The sequence below is a fragment of the Coturnix japonica genome, chromosome 23 (assembly GCF_054131305.1).
Source record: "Coturnix japonica strain WE chromosome 23, WE-NBRP24, whole genome shotgun sequence".
NCBI lineage: Eukaryota > Metazoa > Chordata > Aves > Galliformes > Phasianidae > Coturnix > Coturnix japonica.
Genome location: NC_140685.1, coordinates 2202268 through 2222245, shown reverse-complemented (window position 1 = coordinate 2222245; position 19978 = coordinate 2202268). Strand labels below are relative to the sequence as shown.

Sequence of the window (19978 nt, the reverse complement as noted above, 5' to 3'; positions counted from 1 at the left end):
CTCTCTAGTAAAAAACTTCCCTTTAACATCCAACTTAAATCTTCCCTCTTTCATCTTACATCCATTTCCCCTTGTCCTGCTATTATCGGCCCTTTCAAAGAGTTTACTCCCCTCCTGATTATAGGTTCCCTTCAGGTACTGAAAGGCTGCAATGATGTCACCCCGCAGCCTTCTTTTCTCCAGGCTTAACAATCCCAGCTCCCCCAGCCTGTCCTCATAGGGCAGGTGCTCCAGCCCCCTGATGATCTTCATGGCCCTCCTATGAACCCTTTCCAACAGTTCTCTGTCTTTCTTTTACTGAGGGCTGCAGACCTGGACACAATACTCCAGATGCGGCATCACAAGAGCATGGTAGAGAGGGACAATCACCTCCATATCCCTGCTGGCCACCCCTCTCCTGATGGAGCCCAGGATACCGTTTAATTTCCGAGCTGCAAGAGCACACTGCTGACTCATACTAAGTTTCTCATCCATCAGGACATCCCAGGTCCTTCTCTGCCGAGCTGCTCTCAAGGACCACTCCTCCCAGCCTGTACAGGTGTTTGGGGTTCTTCCAGCCCAAGTGCAAAACCTTGCACTTTGATGTGCTGAACATCATTAGGTTCACCCGGGCCCAACATTCAAGCCAGTCAAGGTCCCCCTGAATAGCATCCCTTCCTTCCTCTGTGTCAACTGCACCACTCAGCTTGGTGCCGTCAGCAATCTTGCTCAGGGTGCACTCGATTCCATTGTCAATGTCATTGATAAAGATGTTAAAGAGCACCGGTCCCAAGACACACCGTTGTGGGACGCCGCTCATTACCGGCCTCCACCTGGACATAGAGCCATTGACCACCACCCTCTGTATGCGGTCTTTCAACCAATTTCTTATCCATCGAGTTGTCCTCCCATCAAATCCGGTTCCCTCCAATCTGGAGATGAGGGTGTGATGGAGGACCATGTCAAAGGCCTTACTCAAGTCCAGGTAAATGACATCGGTCGCCTTCCCTTCGTCAACCAGTCAACCAATGCCGTCACTCCATCATAGAAGGCCCCAGGACTGGTTAAACATGATTTCCCTGGTGAAGCTGTGCTGGCTGTCTCGGATCACTCGCTCATTCCTCATGTGATCAAGCATGTCGTCCAGGAGGATCTGTTCCATCATCTTCCCAGGAACAGTGGTGAGACTCACCAGCCTGTAGTTGCCTGACTCCTACCTGCTCCCATTATTGTTTATGGGAGTGACGTGACCCTTCCTCCAGTCACCTGGATCCTCACCTGACAGCCACGACTTCTCAAATATGATGGAGAGCGGCTCGGCAACCACCCCAGCCAGCTCCTTCAGAACCCTGGGATGCATGCTATCTGGCCCATAGACCTGTACTCATTCAGTCTAATGAAGCACCCTTGGATTTGCTCTGCCCCTACAGTGGGGAGGGATTTACCTCCCTGTTCCCCACATAGAGGTATGGGGATGCAGGACTCAGAGACATAAGAAAGACTAGAATCGTGGCCGCCAGTGAAGACCGAGGCAATGAACTCATTCAGTACCTCAGCTTCCTCTTCATCCGTTGAAGCCAGTCCTCCTTTTAAATTCACCAAAGAAGATACACCTGTTTTGGCCTGTCTCTCCTGTCCAATGTACCTGTAGAATGTTTTCTTAATGTTTTTTCACGTCCCTCGCCAGGTTCAGTTCTGCCTGTGCCTTGGTTTTCCTGATCCCACATCTGCAAGTCTGGACGGCATCCCTGTATTCTTCCCAGGTGACATGGCCTTGTTTCCAGAGCTTGTCAGCCCCTTTCTTGGCCCTCAGTTCACTCAGCTGGTCCTTGCCGAGCCGTGGCGGCTTCCTGCCTCATCTGCCCACTTTCACACAGAACCATAACTTTCACAATCAGAACCCAGGAGAGCATTCTCCCATTTGCAAATCAAACTGAGGTGGGTGAATTGGATTAATAGATCAACAGAGGGCTGCAGCACCTCCACTACAAAGACAGCCTGAGGGAGCTGGGCTTGCTCAGCCCGGAGAAGACAAGGCTGAGGGGTGACCTCGTTGCGGCCTATCAGTACCTGAAGACAGACCACGGGCAGGAGGGGAGTCAACTCTTCACAAGGGTAGATGGTGTCAGGACAAGGGACACCATTTTAAGTTGAAGAGGGCTGGATTTAGGTTGGATATCAGGGGGAAGTTCTTCACAGAGAGAGTGGTGAGGTGCTGGAACAGCTGCCCAGAAATGCTGTGGATGCCCCGTCCTTGGAGAAGGCCAGCTTGCACTGGGAACTGGGCAGCCTGGTCCAGTATTACACATTGAGGTTGATGGCCCTGCCTGCAGCAGGGCGGTTGGAGACTGGTGAGCATTGGGGTCCCTTCCAACCCAAGCCTTCCTATCCTTCTATGATGCTAAACAAACAGCAGAGAAAAGATTGATATGGTGATAGTGTGTGTGCAACCTTTATTTTCCCAAATCTATCAGTTGCAGAAAGGATAGTAACTGAAGGATGGAGGGCAACACAGGCCCAGCCTGGTGCCCAAATACACGCAGCCCTGTGCTGCCAGGTCACCGACCAAGGAACTGTGACAGCAGCGGGAGATGGCTGTGACCTCACCGACCCCCCCTGCAGAAGCTGGGGCGCAGCAGAGCCCGGCATCACTCGTGCCTGGACTCCGGTTGAGCACAGTAGCGAGACTTGGAGCCGCCTACGAGACTTTGTTTGGGCCGTGCTGTGGGGCTGCCGGCAGCAGTTCCTGGTGCTCAGCCCACAGCATCGCCAACATTCCCCCGGCCCTGCCTGGCTCAGGCAGCCGGGGCCTTGCGGGGTGCGCTCGCAGCAGCGGAGGTGAGCTGTGTGGGGACACGGGGCTTTGTGCTGAGGGACCGGGGCATCGCTGCTGCGGCTGCTTCCACCCCGGGAATGGTGAGTGACCGCAGCCTCTTTTTTTTTGCAGTTGCTGACAGCTCCTGCCTGCTGCAGCGCCAGCCAAGGGAGCAGCTTTCCCACCTCGGATCTCCCCAGCCCACCGCACAGCCCGGGGCCATGGAGCTGCCCTCGGACTGGACCTGCCCCATCTGCGGGCAGAGCCGGGACGATGCGGCCTACGCGATGCCCTGCCTGCACCAGCTGTGCTTGGGCTGTGCGCTGCGGTGGGCAAAGCAGCAGCCCACCTGTGCTGTGTGCAAGGAGAGCATCGAGACCATCCGGTTCTCGGTGCGCTCGGAAGACGATTACCTCGAGTGCCCCATCCCGCAGCCTGCACATTACTCCGAGGACGAGCAGGAGGATGAGCAGGGCTCTGCACAGCCGCAGCTCGTGGCTGCTGAGCAGAGCTTCCCAGCCGAGGTCTGGGCGGACTTCTTCCGAGGAGATCCGGGAGACCTCGGCCCACTGCTCCAGTGGATCCAGCAGGAGCTGCAGAGGATCACCGAGGATGAGTGGTGGGAGGTGGCTGCAGCACGGACTGCCGTCATGAACTTCCTGTGTGCCTATGGGCTGGACGAGGTTGCCCTCATCTTGACTATGGAGACCCATCTTCAAGAACACACGGAGCAGTTTGTGGCAGGGCTCATCGACACCGTGACAGCCCTGTACGGCCCAGAGCTCCGCCGGCAGCAGCACAGCCAGGCTGCCCGTGAAGCAGGAGGGCAGGACGGCCCCGCAGACACCCGCAGCCCTGCCACCTCCCAGCAGGAGCCTCCTGCATCCGTCCCGGGCCGCTCCGCCAGCCCTGCAGGCCCCGGCGCTGAGCAGCTCCCCGGCGTCCCTCATGGGGGGCCCGAGCCCCAGCCCGCCGCCCCCGTGTCAACGCAGGAGCCACAGGAGGAGCCAGGGCAGGCGGCGGCAGCGGGCCCCTCCGCCCAGGGCACGGACCGCTCGCCTGGGGGGCCCCAACGCCCACCGAAGAGGAGGGCCAGCAGCTGCCCCCCGGATTCGTCCCCATCCCCCAAGAGGCGGCGCTAGGCCGGCACCCACTGCGGGGATGAGCACGGCTCTGGGGTTGGGAGACCAACAACAACCTCCATCTGCGTTTACGAATTATTAATAAATTGCAAAAAACTATAAAAGGTCTCTGTGTTATTCACAATGAAATTGGGTTTGTTGCCCCTCCACACGTCGGTATCTCCATCTTCTCCTGATGCTTGGAGAACACACAGAATCACAAAATGACGCAGGTTGGAAGGGACCACAGGGATCCCGAAGCTCCAAACCCCGTGCCTGGCAGGGCCTCCACACTTCCACATGCACTAGATCAGGGTGCCCAGGGCCCCGTCCCACCTGGAATTGAACACCTCCAGAGACGGGGCATCCACAACCTCCCTGGGCAGCCTGTTCCAGGACCTCACCACTCTCTAGTAAAAAACTTCCCTTTAACATCCAACTTAAATCTTCCCTCTTTCATCTTACATCCATTTCCCCTTGTCCTGCTATTATCGGCCCTTTCAAAGAGTTTACTCCCCTCCTGATTATAGGTTCCCTTCAGGTACTGAAAGGCTGCAATGATGTCACCCCGCAGCCTTCTTTTCTCCAGGCTTAACAATCCCAGCTCCCCCAGCCTGTCCTCATAGGGCAGGTGCTCCAGCCCCCTGATGATCTTCATGGCCCTCCTATGAACCCTTTCCAACAGTTCTCTGTCTTTCTTTTACTGAGGGCTGCAGACCTGGACACAATACTCCAGATGCGGCATCACAAGAGCATGGTAGAGAGGGACAATCACCTCCATATCCCTGCTGGCCACCCCTCTCCTGATGGAGCCCAGGATACCGTTTAATTTCCGAGCTGCAAGAGCACACTGCTGACTCATACTAAGTTTCTCATCCATCAGGACATCCCAGGTCCTTCTCTGCCGAGCTGCTCTCAAGGACCACTCCTCCCAGCCTGTACAGGTGTTTGGGGTTCTTCCAGCCCAAGTGCAAAACCTTGCACTTTGATGTGCTGAACATCATTAGGTTCACCCGGGCCCAACATTCAAGCCAGTCAAGGTCCCCCTGAATAGCATCCCTTCCTTCCTCTGTGTCAACTGCACCACTCAGCTTGGTGCCGTCAGCAATCTTGCTCAGGGTGCACTCGATTCCATTGTCAATGTCATTGATAAAGATGTTAAAGAGCACCGGTCCCAAGACACACCGTTGTGGGACGCCGCTCATTACCGGCCTCCACCTGGACATAGAGCCATTGACCACCACCCTCTGTATGCGGTCTTTCAACCAATTTCTTATCCATCGAGTTGTCCTCCCATCAAATCCGGTTCCCTCCAATCTGGAGATGAGGGTGTGATGGAGGACCATGTCAAAGGCCTTACTCAAGTCCAGGTAAATGACATCGGTCGCCTTCCCTTCGTCAACCAGTCAACCAATGCCGTCACTCCATCATAGAAGGCCCCAGGACTGGTTAAACATGACCTTTCCCTGGTGAAGCTGTGCTGGCTGTCTCGGATCACTCGCTCATTCCTCATGTGATCAAGCATGTCGTCCAGGAGGATCTGTTCCATCATCTTCCCAGGAACAGTGGTGAGACTCACCAGCCTGTAGTTGCCTGACTCCTACCTGCTCCCCTTATTGTTTATGGGAGTGACGTGACCCTTCCTCCAGTCACCTGGATCCTCACCTGACAGCCACGACTTCTCAAATATGATGGAGAGCGGCTCGGCAACCACCCCAGCCAGCTCCTTCAGAACCCTGGGATGCATGCTATCTGGCCCATAGACCTGTACTCATTCAGTCTAATGAAGCACCCTTGGATTTGCTCTGCCCCTACAGTGGGGAGGGATTTACCTCCCTGTTCCCCACATAGAGGTATGGGGATGCAGGACTCAGAGACATAAGAAAGACTAGAATCGTGGCCGCCAGTGAAGACCGAGGCAATGAACTCATTCAGTACCTCAGCTTCCTCTTCATCCGTTGAAGCCAGTCCTCCTTTTAAATTCACCAAAGAAGATACACCTGTTTTGGCCTGTCTCTCCTGTCCAATGTACCTGTAGAATGTTTTCTTAATGTTTTTTCACGTCCCTCGCCAGGTTCAGTTCTGCCTGTGCCTTGGTTTTCCTGATCCCACATCTGCAAGTCTGGACGGCATCCCTGTATTCTTCCCAGGTGACATGGCCTTGTTTCCAGAGCTTGTCAGCCCCTTTCTTGGCCCTCAGTTCACTCAGCTGGTCCTTGCCGAGCCGTGGCGGCTTCCTGCCTCGTCTGCCCACTTTCACACAGAACCATAACTTTCACAATCAGAACCCAGGAGAGCATTCTCCCATTTGCAAATCAAACTGAGGTGGGTGAATTGGATTAATAGATCAACAGAGGGCTGCAGCACCTCCACTACAAAGACAGCCTGAGGGAGCTGGGCTTGCTCAGCCCGGAGAAGACAAGGCTGAGGGGTGACCTCGTTGCGGCCTATCAGTACCTGAAGACAGACCACGGGCAGGAGGGGAGTCAACTCTTCACAAGGGTAGATGGTGTCAGGACAAGGGACACCATTTTAAGTTGAAGAGGGCTGGATTTAGGTTGGATATCAGGGGGAAGTTCTTCACAGAGAGAGTGGTGAGGTGCTGGAACAGCTGCCCAGAAATGCTGTGGATGCCCCGTCCTTGGAGAAGGCCAGCTTGCACTGGGAACTGGGCAGCCTGGTCCAGTATTACACATTGAGGTTGATGGCCCTGCCTGCAGCAGGGCGGTTGGAGACTGGTGAGCATTGGGGTCCCTTCCAACCCAAGCCTTCCTATCCTTCTATGATGCTAAACAAACAGCAGAGAAAAGATTGATATGGTGATAGTGTGTGTGCAACCTTTATTTTCCCAAATCTATCAGTTGCAGAAAGGATAGTAACTGAAGGATGGAGGGCAACACAGGCCCAGCCTGGTGCCCAAATACACGCAGCCCTGTGCTGCCAGGTCACCGACCAAGGAACTGTGACAGCAGCGGGAGATGGCTGTGACCTCACCGACCCCCCCTGCAGAAGCTGGGGCGCAGCAGAGCCCGGCATCACTCGTGCCTGGACTCCGGTTGAGCGCAGTAGCGAGACTTGGAGCCGCCTACGAGACTTTGTTTGGGCCGTGCTGTGGGGCTGCCGGCAGCAGTTCCTGGTGCTCAGCCCACAGCATCGCCAATGTTCCCCCGGCCCTGCCTGGCTCAGGCAGCCGGGGCCTTGCGGGGTGCGCTCGCAGCAGCAGAGGTGAGCTGTGTGGGGACACGGGGCTTTGTGCTGAGGGACCGGGGCATCGCTGCTGCGGCTGCTTCCACCCCGGGAATGGTGAGTGACCGCAGCCTCTTTTTTTTTGCAGTTGCTGACAGCTCCTGCCCGCTGCAGCGCCAGCCAAGGGAGCAGCTTTCCCACCTCGGATCTCCCCAGCCCACCGCACAGCCCGGGGCCATGGAGCTGCCCTCGGACTGGACCTGCCCCATCTGCGGGCAGAGCCGGGACGATGCGGCCTACGCGATGCCCTGCCTGCACCAGCTGTGCTTGGGCTGTGCGCTGCGGTGGGCAAAGCAGCAGCCCACCTGAGCTGTGTGCAAGGAGAGCATCGAGACCATCCGGTTCTCGGTGCGCTCGGAAGACGATTACCTCGAGTGCCCCATCCCGCAGCCTGCACATTACTCCGAGGACGAGCAGGAGGACGAGCAGGGCTCTGCACAGCCGCAGCTCGTGGCTGCTGAGCAGAGCTTCCCAGCCGAGGTCTGGGCGGACTTCTTCCAAGGAGATCCGGGAGACCTCGGCCCACTGCTCCAGTGGATCCAGCAGGAGCTGCAGAGGATCACCGAGGATGAGTGGTGGGAGGTGGCTGCAGCACGGACTGCCGTCATGAACTTCCTGTGTGCCTATGGGCTGGACGAGGTTGCCCTCATCTTGACTATGGAGACCCATCTTCAAGAACACACGGAGCAGTTTGTGGCAGGGCTCATCGACACCGTGACAGCCCTGTACGGCCCAGAGCTCCGCCGGCAGCAGCACAGCCAGGCTGCCCGTGAAGCAGGAGGGCAGGACGGCCCCGCAGACACCCGCAGCCCTGCCACCTCCCAGCAGGAGCCTCCTGCATCCGTCCCGGGCCGCTCCGCCAGCCCTGCAGGCCCCGGCGCTGAGCAGCTCCCCGGCGTCCCTCATGGGGGGCCCGAGCCCCAGCCCGCCGCCCCCGTGTCAACGCAGGAGCCACAGGAGGAGCCAGGGCAGGCGGCGGCAGCGGGCCCCTCCGCCCAGGGCACGGACCGCTCGCCTGGGGGGCCCCAACGCCCCCCGAAGAGGAGGGCCAGCAGCTGCCCCCCGGATTCGTCCCCATCCCCCAAGAGGCGGCGCTAGGCCGGCACCCACTGCGGGGATGAGCACGGCTCTGGGGTTGGGAGACCAACAACAACCTCCATCTGCGTTTACGAATTATTAATAAATTGCAAAAAACTATAAAAGGTCTCTGTGTTATTCACAATGAAATTGGGTTTGTTGCCCCTCCACACGTCGGTATCTCCATCTTCTCCTGATGCTTGGAGAACACACAGAATCACAAAATGACGCAGGTTGGAAGGGACCACAGGGATCCCGAAGCTCCAAACCCCGTGCCTGGCAGGGCCTCCACACTTCCACATGCACTAGATCAGGGTGCCCAGGGCCCCGTCCCACCTGGAATTGAACACCTCCAGAGACGGGGCATCCACAACCTCCCTGGGCAGCCTGTTCCAGGACCTCACCACTCTCTAGTAAAAAACTTCCCTTTAACATCCAACTTAAATCTTCCCTCTTTCATCTTACATCCATTTCCCCTTGTCCTGCTATTATCGGCCCTTTCAAAGAGTTTACTCCCCTCCTGATTATAGGTTCCCTTCAGGTACTGAAAGGCTGCAATGATGTCACCCCGCAGCCTTCTTTTCTCCAGGCTTAACAATCCCAGCTCCCCCAGCCTGTCCTCATAGGGCAGGTGCTCCAGCCCCCTGATGATCTTCATGGCCCTCCTATGAACCCTTTCCAACAGTTCTCTGTCTTTCTTTTACTGAGGGCTGCAGACCTGGACACAATACTCCAGATGCGGCATCACAAGAGCATGGTAGAGAGGGACAATCACCTCCATATCCCTGCTGGCCACCCCTCTCCTGATGGAGCCCAGGATACCGTTTAATTTCCGAGCTGCAAGAGCACACTGCTGACTCATACTAAGTTTCTCATCCATCAGGACATCCCAGGTCCTTCTCTGCCGAGCTGCTCTCAAGGACCACTCCTCCCAGCCTGTACAGGTGTCTGGGGTTCTTCCAGCCCAAGTGCAAAACCTTGCACTTTGATGTGCTGAACCTCATTAGGTTCACCCGGGCCCAACATTCAAGCCAGTCAAGGTCCCCCTGAATAGCATCCCTTCCTTCCTCTGTGTCAACTGCACCACTCAGCTTGGTGCCGTCAGCAATCTTGCTCAGGGTGCACTCGATTCCATTGTCAATGTCATTGATAAAGATGTTAAAGAGCACCGGTCCCAAGACACACCGTTGTGGGACGCCGCTCATCACTGGCCTCCACCTGGACATAGAGCCATTGTCCACCACCCTCTGTATGCGGTCTTTCAACCAATTTCTTATCCATCGAGTTGTCCTCCCATCAAATCCGGTTCCCTCCAATCTGGAGATGAGGGTGTGGTGGAGGACCATGTCAAAGGCCTTACTCAAGTCCAGGTAAATGACATCGGTCGCCTTCTCTTCGTCAACCAGTCAACCAATGCCGTCACTCCATCATAGAAGGCCCCAGGACTGGTTAAACATGACCTTTCCCTGGTGAAGCTGTGCTGGCTGTCTCGGATCACTCGCTCATTCCTCATGTGATCAAGCATGTCGTCCAGGAGGATCTGTTCCATCATCTTCCCAGGAACAGTGGTGAGACTCACCAGCCTGTAGTTGCCTGACTCCTACCTGCTCCCCTTATTGTTTATGGGAGTGACGTGACCCTTCCTCCAGTCACCTGGATCCTCACCTGACAGCCACGACTTCTCAAATATGATGAAGAGCGGCTCGGCAACCACCCCAGCCAGCTCCTTCAGAACCCTGGGATGCATGCTATCTGGCCCATAGACCTGTACTCATTCAGTCTAATGAAGCACCCTTGGATTTGCTCTGCCCCTACAGTGGGGAGGGATTTACCTCCCTGTTCCCCACATAGAGGTATGGGGATGCAGGACTCAGAGACATGAGAAAGACTAGAATCGTGGCCGCCAGTGAAGACCGAGGCAATGAACGCATTCAGTACCTCAGCTTCCTCCTTCATCCGTTGAAGCCAGTCCTCCTTTTAAATTCACCAAAGAAGATACACCTGTTTTGGCCTGTCTCTCCTGGCCAATGTACCTGTAGAATGTTTTCTTAATGTTTTTTCACGTCCCTCGCCAGGTTCAGTTCTGCCTGTGCCTTGGTTTTCCTGATCCCCCATCTACAAGTCTGGACGGCATCCCTGTATTCTTCCCAGGTGACATGGCCTTGTTTCCAGAGCTTGTCAGCCCCTTTCTTGGCCCTCAGTTCACTCAGCTTGTCCTTGCCGAGCCGTGGCGGCTTCCTGCCTCGTCTGCCCACTTTCACACAGAACCATAACTTTCACAATCAGAACCCAGGAGAGCATTCTCCCATTTGCAAATCAAACTGAGGTGGGTGAATTGGATTAATAGATCAACAGAGGGCTGCAGCACCTCCACTACAAAGACAGCCTGAGGGAGCTGGGCTTGCTCAGCCCGGAGAAGACAAGGCTGAGGGGTGACCTCGTTGCGGCCTATCAGTACCTGAAGACAGACCACGGGCAGGAGGGGAGTCAACTCTTCACAAGGGTAGATGGTGTCAGGACAAGGGACACCATTTTAAGTTGAAGAGGGCTGGATTTAGGTTGGATATCAGGGGGAAGTTCTTCACAGAGAGAGTGGTGAGGTGCTGGAACAGCTGCCCAGAAATGTTGTGGATGCCCCGTCCTTGGAGAAGGCCAGCTTGCACTGGGAACTGGGCAGCCTGGTCCAGTATTACACATTGAAGTTGATGGCCCTGCCTGCAGCAGGGCGGTTGGAGACTGGTGAGCATTGGGGTCCCTTCCAACCCAAGCCTTCCTATCCTTCTATGATGCTAAACAAACAGCAGAGAAAAGATTGATATGGTGATAGTGTGTGTGCAACCTTTATTTTCCCAAATCTATCAGTTGCAGAAAGGATAGTAACTGAAGAATGGAGGGCAACGCAGGCCCAGCCTGGTGCCCAAATACACGCAGCCCTGTGCTGCCAGGTCACCGACCAAGGAACTGTGACAGCAGCGGGAGATGGCTGTGACCTCACCGACCCCCCCTGCAGAAGCTGGGGCGCAGCAGAGCCCGGCATCACTCGTGCCTGGACTCCGGTTGAGCGCAGTAGCGAGACTTGGAGCCGCCTACGATCCTTTGTTTGGGCCGTGCTGTGGGGCTGCCGGCAGCAGTTCCTGGTGCTCAGCCCACAGCATCGCCAACGTTTCCCCGGCCCTGCCTGGCTCAGGCAGCCGGGGCCCCGCGGGGTGCGCTCGCAGCAGCAGAGGTGAGTGGTGTGGGGACACGGGGCTTTGTGCTGAGGGACCGTGGCATCGCTGCTGCGGCTGCTTCCAGCCCGGGAATGGTGAGTGACCGCAGCCTCTTTTTTTTTGCAGTTGCTGACAGCTCCTGCCCGCTGCAGCACCAGCCAAGGGAGCAGCTTTCCCACCTCGGCTCTCCCCAGCCCACTGCACAGCCCGGGGGCATGGAGCTGCCCTCGGACTGGACCTGCCCCATCTGCGGGCAGAGCCGGGACGATGCGGCCTACGCGATGCCCTGCCTGCACCAGCTGTGCTTGGGCTGTGCGCTGCGGTGGGCAAAGCAGCAGCCCACCTGTGCTGTGTGCAAGGAGAGCATCGAGACCATCCGGTTCTCGGTGCGCTCAGAGGAGGATTACCTCGAGTGCCCCATCCCGCAGCCTGCACATCACTCCGAGGACGAGCAGGAGGACGAGCAGGGCTCTGCACAGCCGCAGCTCGTGGCTGCTGAGCAGAGCTTCCCAGCCGAGGTCTGGGCGGACTTCTTCCGAGGAGATCCGGGAGACCTCGGCCCACTGCTCCAGTGGATCCAGCAGGAGCTGCAGAGGATCACCGAGGATGAGTGGTGGGAGGTGGCTGCAGCACGGACTGCCGTCATGAACTTCCTGTGTGCCTATGGGCTGGACGAGGTTGCCCTCATCTTGACTATGGAGACCCATCTTCAAGAACACACGGAGCAGTTTGTGGCAGGGCTCATCGACACCGTGACAGCCCTGTACGGCCCAGAGCTCCGCCGGCAGCAGCACAGCCAGGCTGCCCGTGAAGCAGGAGGGCAGGACGGCCCCGCAGACACCCGCAGCCCTGCCACCTCCCAGCAGGAGCCTCCTGCATCCGTCCCGGGCCGCTCCGCCAGCCCTGCAGGCCCCGGCGCTGAGCAGCTCCCCGGCGTCCCTCATGGGGGGCCCGAGCCCCAGCCCGCCGCCCCCGTGTCAACGCAGGAGCCACAGGAGGAGCTAGGGCAGGCGGCGGCAGCGGGCCCCTCCGCCCAGGGCACGGACCGCTCGCCTGGGGGGCCCCAACGCCCCCCGAAGAGGAGGGCCAGCAGCTGCCCCCCGGATTCGTCCCCATCCCCCAAGAGGCGGCGCTAGGCCGGCACCCACTGCGGGGATGAGCACGGCTCTGGGGTTGGGAGACCAACAACAACCTCCATCTGCGTTTACGAATTATTAATAAATTGCAAAAAACTATAAAAGGTCTCTGTGTTATTCACAATGAAATTGGGTTTGTTGCCCCTCCACACGTCGGTATCTCCATCTTCTCCTGATGCTTGGAGAACACACAGAATCACAAAATGACGCAGGTTGGAAGGGACCACAGGGATCCCGAAGCTCCAAACCCCGTGCCTGGCAGGGCCTCCACACTTCCACATGCACTAGATCAGGGTGCCCAGGGCCCCGTCCCACCTGGAATTGAACACCTCCAGAGACGGGGCATCCACAACCTCCCTGGGCAGCCTGTTCCAGGACCTCACCACTCTCTAGTAAAAAACTTCCCTTTAACATCCAACTTAAATCTTCCCTCTTTCATCTTACATCCATTTCCCCTTGTCCTGCTATTATCGGCCCTTTCAAAGAGTTTACTCCCCTCCTGATTATAGGTTCCCTTCAGGTACTGAAAGGCTGCAATGATGTCACCCCGCAGCCTTCTTTTCTCCAGGCTTAACAATCCCAGCTCCCCCAGCCTGTCCTCATAGGGCAGGTGCTCCAGCCCCCTGATGATCTTCATGGCCCTCCTATGAACCCTTTCCAACAGTTCTCTGTCTTTCTTTTACTGAGGGCTGCAGACCTGGACACAATACTCCAGATGCGGCATCACAAGAGCATGGTAGAGAGGGACAATCACCTCCATATCCCTGCTGGCCACCCCTCTCCTGATGGAGCCCAGGATACCGTTTAATTTCCGAGCTGCAAGAGCACACTGCTGACTCATACTAAGTTTCTCATCCATCAGGACATGCCAGGTCCTTCTCTGCCGAGCTGCTCTCAAGGACCACTCCTCCCAGCCTGTACAGGTGTCTGGGGTTCTTCCAGCCCAAGTGCAAAACCTTGAACTTTGATGTGCTGAACATCATTAGGTTCACCCGGGCCCAACATTCAAGCCAGTCAAGGTCCCCCTGAATAGCATCCCTTCCTTCCTCTGTGTCAACCGCACCACTCAGCTTGGTGCCGTCAGCAATCTTGCTCAGGGTGCACTCGATTCCATTGTCAATGTCATTGATAAAGATGTTAAAGAGCACCGGTCCCAAGACACACCGTTGTGGGACGCCGCTCATTACCGGCCTCCACCTGGACATAGAGCCACTGTCCACCACCCTCTGTATGCGGTCTTTCAACCAATTTCTTATCCATCGAGTTGTCCTCCCATCAAATCCGGTTCCCTCCAATCTGGTGATGAGGGTGTGGTGGAGGACCATGTCAAAGGCCTTACTCAAGTCCAGGTAAATGACATCGGTCGCCTTCCCTTCGTCAACCAGTCAACCAATGCCGTCACTCCATCATAGAAGGCCCCAGGACTGGTTAAACATGACCTTTCCCTGGTGAAGCTGTGCTGGCTGTCTCGGATCACTCGCTCATTCCTCATGTGATCAAGCATGTCGTCCAGGAGGATCTGTTCCATCATCTTCCCAGGAACAGTGGTGAGACTCACCAGCCTGTAGTTGCCTGGCTCCTACCTGCTCCCCTTATTGTTTATGGGAGTGACGTGACCCTTCCTCCAGTCACCTGGATCCTCACCTGACAGCCACGACTTCTCAAATATGATGAAGAGCGGCTCGGCAACCACCCCAGCCAGCTCCTTCAGAACCCTGGGATGCATGCTATCTGGCCCATAGACCTGTACTCATTCAGTCTAATGAAGCACCCTTGGATTTGCTCTGCCCCTACAGTGGGGAGGGATTTGCCTCCCTGTTCCCCACATAGAGGTATGGGGATGCAGGACTCAGAGACATGAGAAAGACTAGAATCATGGCCGCCAGTGAAGACCGAGGCAATGAACTCATTCAGTACCTCAGCTTCCTCTTCATCCGTTGAAGCCAGTCCTCCTTTTAAATTCACCAAAGAAGATACACCTGTTTTGGCCTGTCTCTCCTGTCCAATGTACCTGTAGAATGTTTTCTTAATGTTTTTTCACGTCCCTCGCCAGGTTCAGTTCTGCCTGTGCCTTGGTTTTCCTGATCCCACATCTGCAAGTCTGGACGGCATCCCTGTATTCTTCCCAGGTGACATGGCCTTGTTTCCAGAGCTTGTCAGCCCCTTTCTTGGCCCTCAGTTCACTCAGCTGGTCCTTGCCGAGCCGTGGCGGCTTCCTGCCTCGTCTGCCCACTTTCACACAGAACCATAACTTTCACAATCAGAACCCAGGAGAGCATTCTCCCATTTGCAAATCAAACTGAGGTGGGTGAATTGGATTAATAGATCAACAGAGGGCTGCAGCACCTCCACTACAAAGACAGCCTGAGGGAGCTGGGCTTGCTCAGCCCGGAGAAGACAAGGCTGAGGGGTGACCTCGTTGCGGCCTATCAGTACCTGAAGACAGACCACGGGCAGGAGGGGAGTCAACTCTTCACAAGGGTAGATGGTGTCAGGACAAGGGACACCATTTTAAGTTGAAGAGGGCTGGATTTAGGTTGGATATCAGGGGGAAGTTCTTCACAGAGAGAGTGGTGAGGTGCTGGAACAGCTGCCCAGAAATGCTGTGGATGCCCCGTCCTTGGAGAAGGCCAGCTTGCACTGGGAACTGGGCAGCCTGGTCCAGTATTACACATTGAAGTTGATGGCCCTGCCTGCAGCAGGGCGGTTGGAGACTGGTGAGCATTGGGGTCCCTTCCAACCCAAGCCTTCCTATCCTTCTATGATGCTAAACAAACAGCAGAGAAAAGATTGATACGGAGATAGTGTGTGTGCAACCTTTATTTTCCCAAATCTATCAGTTGCAGAAAGGATAGTAACTGAAGGATGGAGGGCAACGCAGGCCCAGCCTGGTGCCCAAATACACGCAGCCCTGTGCTGCCAGGTCACCGACCAAGGAACTGTGACAGCAGCGGGAGATGGCTGTGACCTCACCGACCCCCCCTGCAGAAGCTGGGGCGCAGCAGAGCCCGGCATCACTCGTGCCTGGACTCTGGTTGAGCGCAGTAGCGAGACTTGGAGCCGCCTACGAGACTTTGTTTGGGCCGTGCTGTGGGGCTGCCGGCAGCAGATCCTGGTGCTCAGCCCACAGCATCGCCAACGTTCCCCCGGCCCTGCCTGGCTCAGGCAGCCGGGGCCTTGCGGGGTGCGCTCGCAGCAGCGGAGGTGAGCTGTGTGGGGACACGGGGCTTTGTGCTGAGGGACCGGGGCATCGCTGCTGCGGCTGCTTCCACCCCGGGAATGGTGAGTGACCGCAGCCTCTTTTTTTTTGCAGTTGCTGACAGCTCCTGCCTGCTGCAGCGCCAGCCAAGGGAGCAGCTTTCCCACCTCGGCTCTCCCCAGCCCACCGCACAGCCCGGGGCCATGGAGCTGCCCTCGGACTGGACCTGCCCCATCTGCGGGCAGAGCCGGGACGATGCGGCCTACGCGATGCCCTGCCTGCACCAGCTGTGCTTGGGCTGTGCGCTGCGGTGGGCAAAGCAGCAGCCCACCTGTGCTGTGTGCAAGGAGAGCATCGAGACCATCCGGTTCTCGGTGCGCTCGGAAGACGATTACCTCGAGTGCCCCATCCCGCAGCCTGCACATTACTCCGAGGACGAGCAGGAGGATGAGCAGGGCTCTGCACAGCCGCAGCTCGTGGCTGCTGAGCAGAGCTTCCCAGCCGAGGTCTGGGCGGACTTCTTCCAAGGAGATCCGGGAGACCTCGGCCCACTGCTCCAGTGGATCCAGCAGGAGCTGCAGAGGATCACCGAGGATGAGTGGTGGGAGGTGGCTGCAGCACGGACTGCCGTCATGAACTTCCTGTGTGCCTATGGGCTGGACGAGGTTGCCCTCATCTTGACTATGGAGACCCATCTTCAAGAACACACGGAGCAGTTTGTGGCAGGGCTCATCGACACCGTGACTGCCCTGTACGGCCCAGAGCTCCGCCGGCAGCAGCACAGCCAGGCTGCCCGTGAAGCAGGAGGGCAGGACGGCCCCGCAGACACCCGCAGCCCTGCCACCTCCCAGCAGGAGCCTCCTGCATCCGTCCCGGGCCGCTCCGCCAGCCCTGCAGGCCCCGGCGCTGAGCAGCTCCCCGGCGTCCCTCATGGGGGGCCCGAGCCCCAGCCCGCCGCCCCCGTGTCAACGCAGGAGCCACAGGAGGAGCCAGGGCAGGCGGCGGCAGCGGGCCCCTCCGCCCAGGGCACGGACCGCTCGCCTGGGGGGCCCCAACGCCCCCCGAAGAGGAGGGCCAGCAGCTGCCCCCCGGATTCGTCCCCATCCCCCAAGAGGCGGCGCTAGGCCGGTACCCACTGAGGGGCTGAGCACGGCTCTGGGGTTGGGAGACCAACAACAACCTCCATCTTCATTTACGGATAATTAATAAATTGCAAAAAACTATAAAAGGTCTCTGTGTTATTCACAATGAAATTGGGTTTGTTGCCCCTCCACACGTCAGTTTCTCCAACATGTCCTGATGTTGTGGGAAGGCACAGTACCACAAGTTCTACACGTCTAATCTTTTTAGTCGATCGGTTCCACCACTTGGTGGATGAAGCTGGTAGTGACGGCAGCCAAATCCCCGCCCACTGTGCACAAAAGCTCTTTTCATTGCTGCCAGGCTCCCCAGCACTGCGCAGGGCTATTGTTGGAGCAGCCGTTGGAGCGGCTGTTGTTGCAGGCCTGAGGATCCCGCCCCCTCATAGCCCCACTCTTCTACTGGCTGATCCCAATTTTTCTCCATTCATGTCCGAAATGCAAGGATTGTCTATAACAAATCTTATCAAAGCCATCTAATTTCCCTCTGTAAGAGAGTGACTGATATTGTGGACAACACAAGAAGCAGTGGGTGTCTGAGGTGAAGGACTGAAAAGGAGCTTAAGTGATATTATGGCTGAGAAAACAATGGAAACAAACAAACAACCCCCTCCCACCTCTTCCCCCCCCCCTCTCCCCCCCCCCAAGCATGGAATTTAATAGTAAGGATAATGCAAAACACTCTTTTCAGATGTGATCTAATTGGGAATAGCAGTGGGGACCACACCTCATGTGACACATTACTGTCACACTGCTGCAGAGGGTGAGGGCCATCTTGCCATCCCAGGCCATTGCTCATCTCCTGCTTAGTGGGATCCTGCAGGTCTCTGGGGTTGTCAAGTCCCTCAGCCAAACATACTAACAAATCAGGGTAAGTTCAGCTCGTGGTCTGCATTAAGACGTGAAGAAAGACATTACTCCTCAGTATGTGTTATGTCTTCCAGCTTCTTCCCTTCTTGTTTCCAAGGAGGATGACACAGGAATAGCCTTTGGCAATTTTTGGTGTCTTTTGCACTCTGCAAATACTGACTGCCCTCAAACCCCATTCACTACTGTGCTGTCTCCTCTATAGCAGAGAATGGGGGCAAATCCAGTCCCACTGGAGGTGCTGCCAGAGCGGGGCAGCCTCATAGTGAATGACCTGATCCTGTTGTCCCAAGGTGCCCAGGATCTGGAAGGTGGATGGGTTAACTCTAACAGCTGCTTTTGAAGGTCTGATTGCCCATAATCTGCTAGGGAAGTCTTAGAGAGTTCATCCCTTCCCAGCTGCAGCTCTTAGAGGAGAGAGCAATAATGCTCATAGTATTTTTCACTCCTTCCATGCCAGTCAAGGCTGGACATCTGCTGTGCAGAGTCACCTGTGAGCTATTTGCAATTATTTCACCATGTTGGGCACTGACCTGTGAAACCTGCCATGCAGTGAAAGCTTGGCCACAAACACTGCTTTCCCCTCCATCCCCACTTGTGCTTCATGTGTCATTCACGCTGTGTGTACCTGCTGAGGTGCTACCAGTGGGTCTATTTAACTTTTACGTGGATCATGCTTTCCTGTCCTGCAATGAGTATATGTTCCTTCAGATCAGCTTTACTGTTGTAAGTGGCTTCCCAGGTAATTGTGCTGTTTTAGCCTTTGGTTATAGTTGTTTCCACTTTCTCTGCTCACATCACCGCCTTTAGGTAAAAACTGTGCTGCAGGCAATTGGTGTGAGTGTGGAAATTGCTGGCTTTACAGCTTGGCTGCTCTGCAAATATAGCTGGTAGCTTTCTGCAGGGGAAGATAATTTCATTACCATATCCCCTCATAACTATGACCAAACCTTGTGCTGAATCTTGCCTGAAAATTGCTCTCCCGAGTTTTAGTAAAATGCAACAAAAATATATCCTAGGCATATCCAAGGTCATCTCTGTATTTATGCTGCCTTCATGATTTCATGTTGAAGCTGGATGAGGTCAAGAGGGAAAAAGATGTTATCTTGCTTCTCTTCATTTGAATCAGTAGAGTCTGTGTTTTCCCATGGCAGCATCATCTGAAACATCCCTTCAAGCAACTTGAGCTTTGCTTCCCAGTCTTTGCCCATTAAGATCTGTCGGTACTCCAGATGCCTGTAAGAACTGAGATTTCACTACATCAGCAAGACCAGGGCATAGGTGTGGTGGTTACACCTGCTCCAAAGGGCTCCTGGTTGCACTACAGCTTCCGTAACTCCAGTCTGTATAACTCCAGCCTGTTCTGTTCTCAGCAAAGTAAAGCCTTCAGACAACATGATATTCGGCATTGCTCAGGACGCTCTATTCATTGCTGCTGAGCTAATTCAAGCAGGGGTTTTTTTTTGGAGTTAATTGTTTGCTGTTTGCAAACTGGTCAATGAGTGTTTAATTAGTTTCCTTTTTTTAGATGCTATCATTTAAATTTAAGAGATAGTCATTGAAAAGCTGCCTGCAGCTAAGGACTCAGTAATTCATTCACCATTGGTATTTCTTCTCATGATTTATTTTTGACTGCATACATCATTTGTCTTTGTTTGGAGTTGAAGCTCAGAAGAAGTTTTTCATCCAATTGATCTCTGCATTCTTCTGTCCATCCAAAGCATCTGTAGCAAGTGATGAAGTGTCCACGTTTGTCTTGACTCACTACTGCTTTCCAGTGTGGTGCAAGAAGAACCAAAATATTCTCATGGACTCTCTAACAATTCAAGTAACCTCCACTGAGCAACCAGCCTTTGAGAGCTGCAGCTAGGTATGTTAAATGCCCATGTGTTCAAGCATTTGGCAACAGCTAAATCTATGGGCTTTCTAACAGTGACAAGTTCAGGTAAGGGGGTTACTGCTGTCACTGATAATTTCAACATGTTTCTATTGATTTTTTTCTACTTCCCAAACAAATCCTATTCCTGATCAAGACAGAACATCTTCAGGGAGATCTACTTGTGCTCAGGGACATCCCTTTTGATGTCATGATAAGATACGATCACATTCACCTTTTAAGCTTCCAGAAACTGTGAAAGCATGAAACAAGCACTTGGTAGTGACTGAAATGCCCTGACACTCTCTGCTCTC

At 55.4% G+C, this 19978-nt stretch overlaps 4 pseudogenes; all 4 read right to left on the bottom strand.

Moving 5' to 3' along the window:
* Positions 1–214: 214 nt before the first annotated feature.
* On the bottom strand, positions 215–940 carry LOC146757307 (uncharacterized; annotated as a pseudogene).
* Positions 941–4535: 3595 nt separating this feature from the next.
* Positions 4536–5261, bottom strand: LOC146757306 (uncharacterized; annotated as a pseudogene).
* A 3597-nt stretch (positions 5262–8858) lies between these two features.
* Positions 8859–9796, bottom strand: LOC146757305 (uncharacterized; annotated as a pseudogene).
* A 3386-nt stretch (positions 9797–13182) lies between these two features.
* On the bottom strand, positions 13183–13908 carry LOC146757304 (uncharacterized; annotated as a pseudogene).
* Between the last annotated feature and the right edge of the window lie 6070 nt (positions 13909–19978).